General features: G+C 34.7%; 1 long non-coding RNA gene across 3 annotated transcripts; it reads right to left on the bottom strand.

Annotated features, from left to right (window-relative positions):
- Positions 1–22: 22 nt before the first annotated feature.
- On the bottom strand, positions 23–7026 carry LOC106310906. Of its 3 annotated transcripts, XR_001263888.1 has the most exons (4): positions 6891–7026; positions 6623–6729; positions 750–6174; positions 23–660 (listed from the first exon to the last, which is right to left on the bottom strand). It is a non-coding gene; the product is annotated as an uncharacterized LOC106310906 (long non-coding RNA). The 3 variants fall into 3 exon arrangements; XR_001263886.1 differs by having other exon boundaries at positions 725–6729; XR_001263885.1 differs by having other exon boundaries at positions 750–6729.
- Positions 7027–10278: the final 3252 nt, after the last annotated feature.

The raw sequence follows: 10278 nt of genomic DNA, 5'->3' as shown, positions 1-10278 counted from the left end.
GTTCACCATGGAAGTTAGTACCAATTCTTTCCAAAACTTAACCACGTGAAAGAGCTTTTCAGCATACCTTGATACCAATCTGCAACTTTGTCACATCAGCTGACTTCTTTGGATAAGTTGAAGATGAGAAACAACGACATAAAGCAAGGGAGATCATATCGATTGCAAAGGTATGGGTTTTCGGAAACAGAGAAGACCAATGAGATTAAATCAGATCGCATATACCTGATGATAGAACAGTAAGCAGAACCAAAACTCCAACAGATTTCATGGTGAATGCAGGGTGCATCATCTCTTCGTTATCTGAGTGATTATACGGTACATCTACTTTGAGTTTTGACTTTGATAAAGACCTAAGTGATTATAATTTGGAACGACACCGTCGGGATCGAGAGCTCCAGAATGACGCCACCACTGAAGAAGAACGACACCGTCGGGATCGTCACCGTCTTAAACCCGGTGAGATAAAAACACATGTCCAAGATCGAGACGGCCGAAGTATTCTTATGCAGCGACATCTTCGCCTTAAACACACTTCGCAGCGCCGCATAAGCTTTCGGCGGGAGGCGAGAGATGACGGTTCCGGTTTTGCCGAGAAATACAGAGGTGGTGAAAAGCTTGAGACTTCAGAAACGTTACTTTGCCAAGGAGCTTTAAAATCTGTTTGAAAAAGAAGATTGATCACGGTTATAGGGAAAAAGATTAGAAATTTACCGAAGCTTACATTCTTATTTATATAGATCCGTAACCTTTGAGGAGGGCGAGGGTGTTACTGAATGCAAGTTAGTGGAGGTTCTGGTTTAATGGAGTAAATGGAAGCGCTAATTACGCTAATTGAACGAAAGGGTTATGCAGCCGTTTTGCAGCGTAAGTCCGATCGATAAGACGGCGACGTTGTCTCGACGCATAGGATGAAACTGTATATGAGACCGTACTTGGACCAACTTAAATCATGAAGCCCAATGTTTGAGCAGCCCAATACGCCCAATATCATAACAAAATATCTCTTTTCCAAAACAAAACAACATTATTATTTTTTCCTATTCCTACGCTGACTTTTGATTAATGCACGGTTTCAATTAACAAATACAATCTATATTTTCTGATTTAAAATCTTACAAAACAATCTATTCCTTATCGTTAGAAAGGATATTCTCTTTTAAATATGATTTCATAAATAAGGTAATATAATCAACAGATTTTGCGTGAAGCTCACAACAAAGTAAATCTTTTTATACTTTTGCCAATTTAACCAAATCTTTCAAATCACAACTATATATATCCACTCCTTTTAACGTCAAAAACGTATCAAAGAAAACCAAATAGTAAACATGTCAATCGTTATGGCTTTTGTTCCTTTCACAAAATTGAGACCTTTCAAAAACAATTGGAGAGTTCAGGTCAAATGTTTGCATTCATTTAAGCAACACACACCTTTCGGAGGTGATAGCTTTGAGATGATTTTAGCAGATCAATGGGTAACTTTATATTTTAAACTTTCGTGTCTTTATAAATTATTTATTATAGTTTGAATCTAATCTACTCGTATCTGTTTTATTATAGGGAAACAAGATTCAGGCTTCTTGCAAACCAAGTCTCATGTACCGACTTCAACGTGCTTTACCTATTGATAAATGGGGAGTTGTTCAAAACTTATCTGTATCTCCAGCTGATGGTCAATACCGAACAAAAAAACATAAGTACAAGATGACTATAGCAGACGATGCTGTGGTTTCGAGTTCTGATTTAGCTGATGAAAGCAATTTCCTATCTCTTGCCAAGTATGAAGAAATTCAAAATGGAACTCTAAAACCAAATTTCCTCATAGGTAATCTATAATTCGAATCTATTCATATACATATGCACGTTCATGAACTTGGTGTTTTATATTCGTGTGTGTTTTATATACGATATCACAATTGTATTAACTTTGTGTCTCTTTTTCTCTCAGATGTAATTGGCAGAGTTCATGAGCTTGGTGATGTTCAGACCGTGCAAGTTGGAGGAGAAGACAAAAAAGGGTTCAATTTCGCTTGGTTGACACAGAGTTTGTTTTCTAAAACACATTTTGTTCATTATATTATTATAGCAATAAATCTACTTCATTAGTATACTAATCATCTTTCCATTTTAATCTACAGAGGAAACAACATTGCATGTTGTCTTTGGGAAAATTATGCTGAGCAACTTGAACCTTTTACTGAGGACAAAGATCAATCAATTGTTTGTTTGATCAGGTTTGCAAAAATCAAAGACTTTAGAGGTATTTAAATTGTATTTTTAAACGTGTAAAAATACTTTTTTCTCTATATTTTTGCGCCTAATTTAATCTATGTTAACTAGGTGAGGTACAAATCACAAACGCTTTTCATGCAACACGCCTCTACTTGAATCCGATGATCCCTGAACTTACAGATTTAACAGAAAGGTTAAACATCGATTTCTTTTAGTGTTGTTTTCATGTGTGTATTATAGAACCATATCCACACACTGATGTTGGTGTGATCTTAATTCTTTGTAGGCTGTCAGATGATCATCTATCTGTTGCGCTGGTGGACAAACAAGATGGAAAGAAGGATGGTAAAAGAATTAAATATGACTGGAATGATGCTGAGATCAAATCGATTGCAGAAGTCAATGAGGCCAATCAGGTACATATGTTGTCTGCTCTGAATTTTTTTCAAATGGTTTAATGTTATCAACATAAAATCACATAACGTTTTCTTTTTTAACCAATATAGGTGGAGATTTGCAAAATAATATGTTCTATTGAGGCAATAGATACAGATTGGGCATGGTTCTATTTTGGTTGTAACCGGCACCAGAAACGTGTCATTAAGCTCCCCAACGTTGATTATGGGAGGATGACAAAGAAAGATAAACCATTGTTTCGCTGTGAAGTCTGCCGTTCCAATATCACTAACGTGTCACCCAAGTAATTAATTTCAAAGCTTATACCCGTATTACCTTATTTATTCCCATACATGTCCTAACAATACAAATTTTTTTTTGTTTGAGTAGATTCAAACTACATTTGGTTGTGAAAGATGACACAGGGACATGTAACCTAATGTTGCTAGGATCTGTTTGTCAGTCAATCGTTGGAGTTAAAGCTGAAGAGCTATGGGATGGCTCTTATGAAGAGGTATTATCTAATATATTAAAACTGAAGTACAAAAAGATAATACCCCTTAGTTTTCCACAAATATTACATACCTATGCCACTGAATTTTTTGTACTTCTCCTTTTATCAGATCTTTTAAGCAATTAACGATTCATGGCCCAATCCAATGTCCAATACGATTTTGTTACTCTTATTACCAACCCAATTAAGTTATATCTCCCCTACAATTTTAAACGATTGTTCTGAGAATATTTTATCCCAATTCAATAACAAATCGGAAGTTTTAATCCTTCCATAATCAAAACAAATTTTTCTAAATAACGATTTCTACATGCCCAATATCATAACAAAATATCTCTTTTCCAAAACAAAACAACATTATTATTTTTTCCTATTCCTACGCTGACTTTTGATTAATGCACGGTTTCAATTAACAAATACAATCTATATTTTCTGATTTAAAATCTTACAAAACAATCTATTCCTTATCGTTAGAAAGGATATTCTCTTTTAAATATGATTTCATAAATAAGGTAATATAATCAACAGATTTTGCGTGAAGCTCACAACAAAGTAAATCTTTTTATACTTTTGCCAATTTAACCAAATCTTTCAAATCACAACTATATATATCCACTCCTTTTAACGTCAAAAACGTATCAAAGAAAACCAAATAGTAAACATGTCAATCGTTATGGCTTTTGTTCCTTTCACAAAATTGAGACCTTTCAAAAACAATTGGAGAGTTCAGGTCAAATGTTTGCATTCATTTAAGCAACACACACCTTTCGGAGGTGATAGCTTTGAGATGATTTTAGCAGATCAATGGGTAACTTTATATTTTAAACTTTCGTGTCTTTATAAATTATTTATTATAGTTTGAATCTAATCTACTCGTATCTGTTTTATTATAGGGAAACAAGATTCAGGCTTCTTGCAAACCAAGTCTCATGTACCGACTTCAACGTGCTTTACCTATTGATAAATGGGGAGTTGTTCAAAACTTATCTGTATCTCCAGCTGGTGGTCAATACCGAACAAAAAAACATAAGTACAAGATGACTATAGCAGACGATGCTGTGGTTTCGAGTTCTGATTTAGCTGATGAAAGCAATTTCCTATCTCTTGCCAAGTATGAAGAAATTCAAAATGGAACTCTAAAACCAAATTTCCTCATAGGTAATCTATAATTCGAATCTATTCATATACATATGCACGTTCATGAACTTGGTGTTTTATATTCGTGTGTGTTTTATATACGATATCACAATTGTATTAACTTTGTGTCTCTTTTTCTCTCAGATGTAATTGGCAGAGTTCATGAGCTTGGTGATGTTCAGACCGTGCAAGTTGGAGGAGAAGACAAAAAAGGGTTCAATTTCGCTTGGTTGACACAGAGTTTGTTTTCTAAAACACATTTTGTTCATTATATTATTATAGCAATAAATCTACTTCATTAGTATACTAATCATCTTTCCATTTTAATCTACAGAGGAAACAACATTGCATGTTGTCTTTGGGAAAATTATGCTGAGCAACTTGAACCTTTTACTGAGGACAAAGATCAATCAATTGTTTGTTTGATCAGGTTTGCAAAAATCAAAGACTTTAGAGGTATTTAAATTGTATTTTTAAACGTGTAAAAATACTTTTTTCTCTATATTTTTGCGCCTAATTTAATCTATGTTAACTAGGTGAGGTACAAATCACAAACGCTTTTCATGCAACACGCCTCTACTTGAATCCGATGATCCCTGAACTTACAGATTTAACAGAAAGGTTAAACATCGATTTCTTTTAGTGTTGTTTTCATGTGTGTATTATAGAACCATATCCACACACTGATGTTGGTGTGATCTTAATTCTTTGTAGGCTGTCAGATGATCATCTATCTGTTGCGCTGGTGGACAAACAAGATGGAAAGAAGGATGGTAAAAGAATTAAATATGACTGGAATGATGCTGAGATCAAATCGATTGCAGAAGTCAATGAGGCCAATCAGGTACATATGTTGTCTGCTCTGAATTTTTTTCAAATGGTTTAATGTTATCAACATAAAATCACATAACGTTTTCTTTTTTAACCAATATAGGTGGAGATTTGCAAAATAATATGTTCTATTGAGGCAATAGATACAGATTGGGCATGGTTCTATTTTGGTTGTAACCGGCACCAGAAACGTGTCATTAAGCTCCCCAACGTTGATTATGGGAGGATGACAAAGAAAGATAAACCATTGTTTCGCTGTGAAGTCTGCCGTTCCAATATCACTAACGTGTCACCCAAGTAATTAATTTCAAAGCTTATACCCGTATTACCTTATTTATTCCCATACATGCCCTAACAATACAATTTTTTTTTTTGTTTGAGTAGATTCAAACTACATTTGGTTGTGAAAGATGACACAGGGACATGTAACCTAATGTTGCTAGGATCTGTTTGTCAGTCAATCGTTGGAGTTAAAGCTGAAGAGCTATGGGATGGCTCTTATGAAGAGGTATTATTTTGTTTAAATTGTGCGTAAACCACTAACATTACCCATATTAACAAATAAATATATTGCTATTTTTTTGTAGATTGAAGATCCAGAGATACTACCAGAACATATTCTTAGTTTGGTTGGAAAGTCTTTCTGTTTTGGGCTTTATATAAGCTCTGATAATGTTACAAATGGAGCGGACACGTTTGTGGTTTTAGAGGTTTGTTCTGGAGATAAAGTTCTAAGTATTGAAAATGGCTCTTACTCATTTTCTGGCATGGCCACAACATCTTCCACCATGTCATCTGGATCTGTAAGTTTATTAGTATTAAAAAACGTGAGCCTTACATTTGGTCTTCTTTTTTGTCTGTTTTAACTTGAAATTTTATATTTGGTCTTACTTTGTGTCTGTTTTAACTTGGATTTTTATAATACAATCTTACTGATTAATTTGATCTAATTTTAGGTTCTGATGTTGGATCAGAAGTCATCAGAAGATTGTCCCACTCCCATCACAAAGCGCAAAGTAGATCATTCTGATCTAACAGACATATCATCTTCTTCCAAGAAGCTGTGCACCAAAATGATCAAACAAGAGAAGGAAAAGAAGGAATAGTCTCAAGAGAATGTGTCCACTTCGCCATCAACCACCCCTCCCCCCTATGTTTAATAATGTTTTTTACTTTAATTATTTCTGAACTTTATGATTTATGCATTGCTTTTTATTGGTTTTCTATATTTAATAATATTGAGATTTCCTATATGATTCCATAAATTAGATTGTATAATTAGATCAGACTCTATACAATTTGATCTGACTTTTCCATTCTATTAGTTCAACATCTAAACAATGGACAACCAGTCTTCAAAATTCAATTAAATAATCAATAGATTAACCTAACTAACCACCTAACTAACCATTCGATTCTCCTAACTAAACCAAATTTTGTCTGGTTTACCTATTCTTACCATCCTACAAACTATCAAAGAAGTATAAGATGAGTTTATACATGACATACCTGTTCAATATCATAGTAGTCGCCTGCTATAAGACAGTTTTGATTCATATAACACTTTGATGCTTCCTTATTCTTCACAGGCCTTTGTAATCTCCATTTACTACGACCTTTAAAAACAATTTAAAGTTATATAAAGTAGAGTACCAAAATCAGAAGTATATCACTGAAAAAAAGATATCAAGAATCCTAATTGTTATCAACAGTTTTCCTAAATTAAAGCCAACCATATATTATGAATCTAGAATTAGAAAAAGTAATTGAAGAATACCTCTTAAATAAATTTATCATACACGGCCAATCTCCTCTTTCAGCTACTCTCTCATCCTCTTACTGAAACGAGGAAAATTTCTTGGTCTCGATTTTCTGAAGATGAAACGGAAAAAACTGGAACCAATCACTGGAGTCGAACCTGCAACAGAAAAAACGACAACCTCATTAGTTAAACCTCAAAGGCACAGTTCTTCAAGTACTATAGCCTTTAAAGAAATTCCTTTATGCTCTATATATTATAGACTCTTTGAAAACTTTGAAAACCGGCAAGTACCAAGCAATACAACCCCATATGACCAGATAAGCATGCTTTCACCGCAGACACCAAGAAATATACGAAGGTGTGTCCTTGGTAAGTGTTTCATGTCCAACCATGCTTATCACCACAAATCGCTTAACCTTGAAATCCTTTATAATGAGTTTAATTTTGATATGTTTCCAAGGTCTCGACCAAATTAGATCACAAGTTCCAGACACCCCAGAGCTGAGATCTTGCTTCGCATCATTAACAAGTTTGCATACTTCTGTTTTTACTTAAAACAAGCCGTGTATCTTTTAATTACTTATACTCATTACAACCATATTACTAATTTTAAACCAGGGGATCTAGAAAAGACAAGCTTCAGCTCTATTAAACCTGGGATTCAAAAGAAAGGAGCTTCAACTTCAAGAAGGTCAACACGTAATGTACTGAAAGATATTACGAATATCTCACATTTAAGGAAAAAAATGAAAAGTTACCATCACCTAAAAGCAATGCCTCGGCTCAGAACATATACGAAGATGATGCTGTAGTTGGAAATGATTTATTTGGAGGTTTGATGTAATGTAATTGCCTACACTTTAGTTTTACACTTTGAATTTATATTAATATTATCTATTCATATGCAGGAATAGAAGATACTGATGAATTACAAGTATTTGACTGTAGTTCTCAAGATAATACTGATACAGAAACAGAGGAATCTGACATAGATGATCCTACGGATGTGGATGTAGAGCTTCTGGTAAACGTTGTAACTAAAAAAACTGGAGATTCACAACGCCCTGATGTTACAGGCACCACAGTGGTAAACTACACAGCGAAGAAAAAACAAGATTTAAAAGAAAATGGTAACGAATCTGATTGCAGTTTCAATTTAGATATGACATTCTACCTTTTTGCTACAAACATCAGAAGTTTTAATGTATTTTTTTCTTTCTGCAGAATATTTAGATGACGGTGATCCTGACTACAAATGTTCACACTGTGGAGCTATAATGTGGTATGGAGAACGGCTAAACAAGCATAGAAATGCAAAGAATCCTACTTTTTCTTTATGTTGCATACAAGGTCAAGTTCAGTTGCCTCTATTGAAGGAGCCACCAACTATTCTAAAAAAGCTTTTGGAAGGGGATGATCCACGAAGCAGGCATTTCCAAAAACATATACGACCTTACAATATGGTTTTTTCTTTCACTTCACTTGGTGGAAAAGTTCAGAGGACTTTAAAGAAGGGTAAAGGACCTGATATGTTTCAACTACAAGGAGAAAACTATCACTTAATTAGGAATTTAACTCCACCTGAAGGAAGTGAAGCGAAATTCGGACACCTATACATAGTTGACACAGAGAATGAAGTTGAAAACAGAGCAAAATGTTTAAGGTATTACAATGTTTATTTGACTAGCTCTCACTCTCATCAAGATGTTATAACTAACATAGTTTGTACTTATATTTTTACAGCTCTGGAAAACAGAAAATTCAGGTCAAGAAAAAGGATAATCTCAGGAAAGATATTATTGATGCTTTGATGAGGATGTTGAATGAGGTCAATCCATATGTAAAAAAGTTTAGATCAGCAAGAGATCGCTTCAACACAGATCCTGAAGATTCATTTCATATGAGGATTGTTAGTGAGAGGTTAAAGGACGGAAGGACATATAACACACCCTCTGCCTCAGAGGTTGCTGCCCTTATTCCTGGAGATTTTAGTCTTGATATGGACAGAAGGGATATTGTTCTACAACAAAAATCAGGGAAACTGTTGAGAATTAACGAGATTCATGCTTCTTATCTTGCACTTCAGTATCCTCTTTTGTTTACGTATGGAGAAGATGGATTCAGACTCGGTATTAAGAAAGGGGCAACGAAGATTACAAAAAAATAGAAGAAGCCTAATATCAGTATGAGGCAATTCTTTGCTTTTCGCTTGCATGAACGTAAGAATGAGTCTCATTGTCTCCTACATTCTAGAAGGCTATTTCAACAATTTGTGGTGGATGCCTTCACAACAATTGAGTCTAATCGTCTGCGATATTTGAAGCTAAATCAAACTTCCTTGCGATCTGATAGTTATGATTCCATAAAAGAGTCGGAGAATGCAGGCAAAGTGGATATGAATGAGCAAGGATCTGAGTTTACTTTACCAGCTTCTTTCGTGGGGAGTCCTAGATAAATGAAGAACAATTACTTGGATGCTATGACAATATGCAAGCATTTCGGATTCCCAGACCTTTTCATCACTTTCACGTGTAATCCCAAATGGCCAGAGATCACCAGATATGTGAAAGCGAGGAAGCTAAAGGCAGAAGATAGATCAGACATTATTTGTAGAATTTTCAAGATCAAACTTGATTCATTGATGGATGCTTTAACCAAGAAGAATATTTTGGGAGAGACCAGCGCATGTAAGTTAAAGTCCGCTGTGAAATTTTGTTTTAATGTTGTTACACAGTTTATGTTTGATCTCATTGACGTCTAAAATGTTTGTTTTTGCGTGAAACAGCTATGTACACAATTGAGTTCCAGAAGCGTGGTTTACCGCATGCTCACATTCTCCTATTCATGAAGAAAATCAAGCAGCCTACAACAGAGGACATTGACAACATAATATATGCTGAGATTCCTAATAAAAAGGAAGAACCAGAACTTTTTGAGATCATTAAGGATACGATGATTCATGGACCATGTGGAGCAGCTAATATGAATTCACCATGCATGGAGAATGGCCGTTGCTCTAAGTCATATCCTAAATCATTTTCTGAGACGACCAGTATTAATAAAGAAGGATTTCCGGTTTACAGAAGGCGTCAACATTCAGAAAATTATGTTCTGAAAAATGGAGTGCGATGTGACAATCGATATGTTATTCCTTACAACCGGCAATTATCTCTCCTTTATAGAGCTCACATTAACGTTGAGTGGTGCAACCAAGTTGGGTCTATAAAGTATTTATTCAAATCCCCTATATATTATTTGTGAAACATTACAACTTCTTTTTGTAGCCACGTGTCATCACTAGGATGACTCTTAGAATTATTAGAGAAATATGTTGGTCCATCTAATTATGTAATAAGTTTTTGGGAAAATTGCCAAAAGAGAACAAGAAAACAACATAGTTGTC

This window comes from Brassica oleracea, chromosome C1 (genome assembly GCF_000695525.1).
Source record: "Brassica oleracea var. oleracea cultivar TO1000 chromosome C1, BOL, whole genome shotgun sequence".
In the NCBI taxonomy this organism is placed as follows: Eukaryota; Viridiplantae; Streptophyta; class Magnoliopsida; order Brassicales; family Brassicaceae; genus Brassica; species Brassica oleracea.
This window is presented reverse-complemented; position numbering and strand designations above follow the sequence as displayed.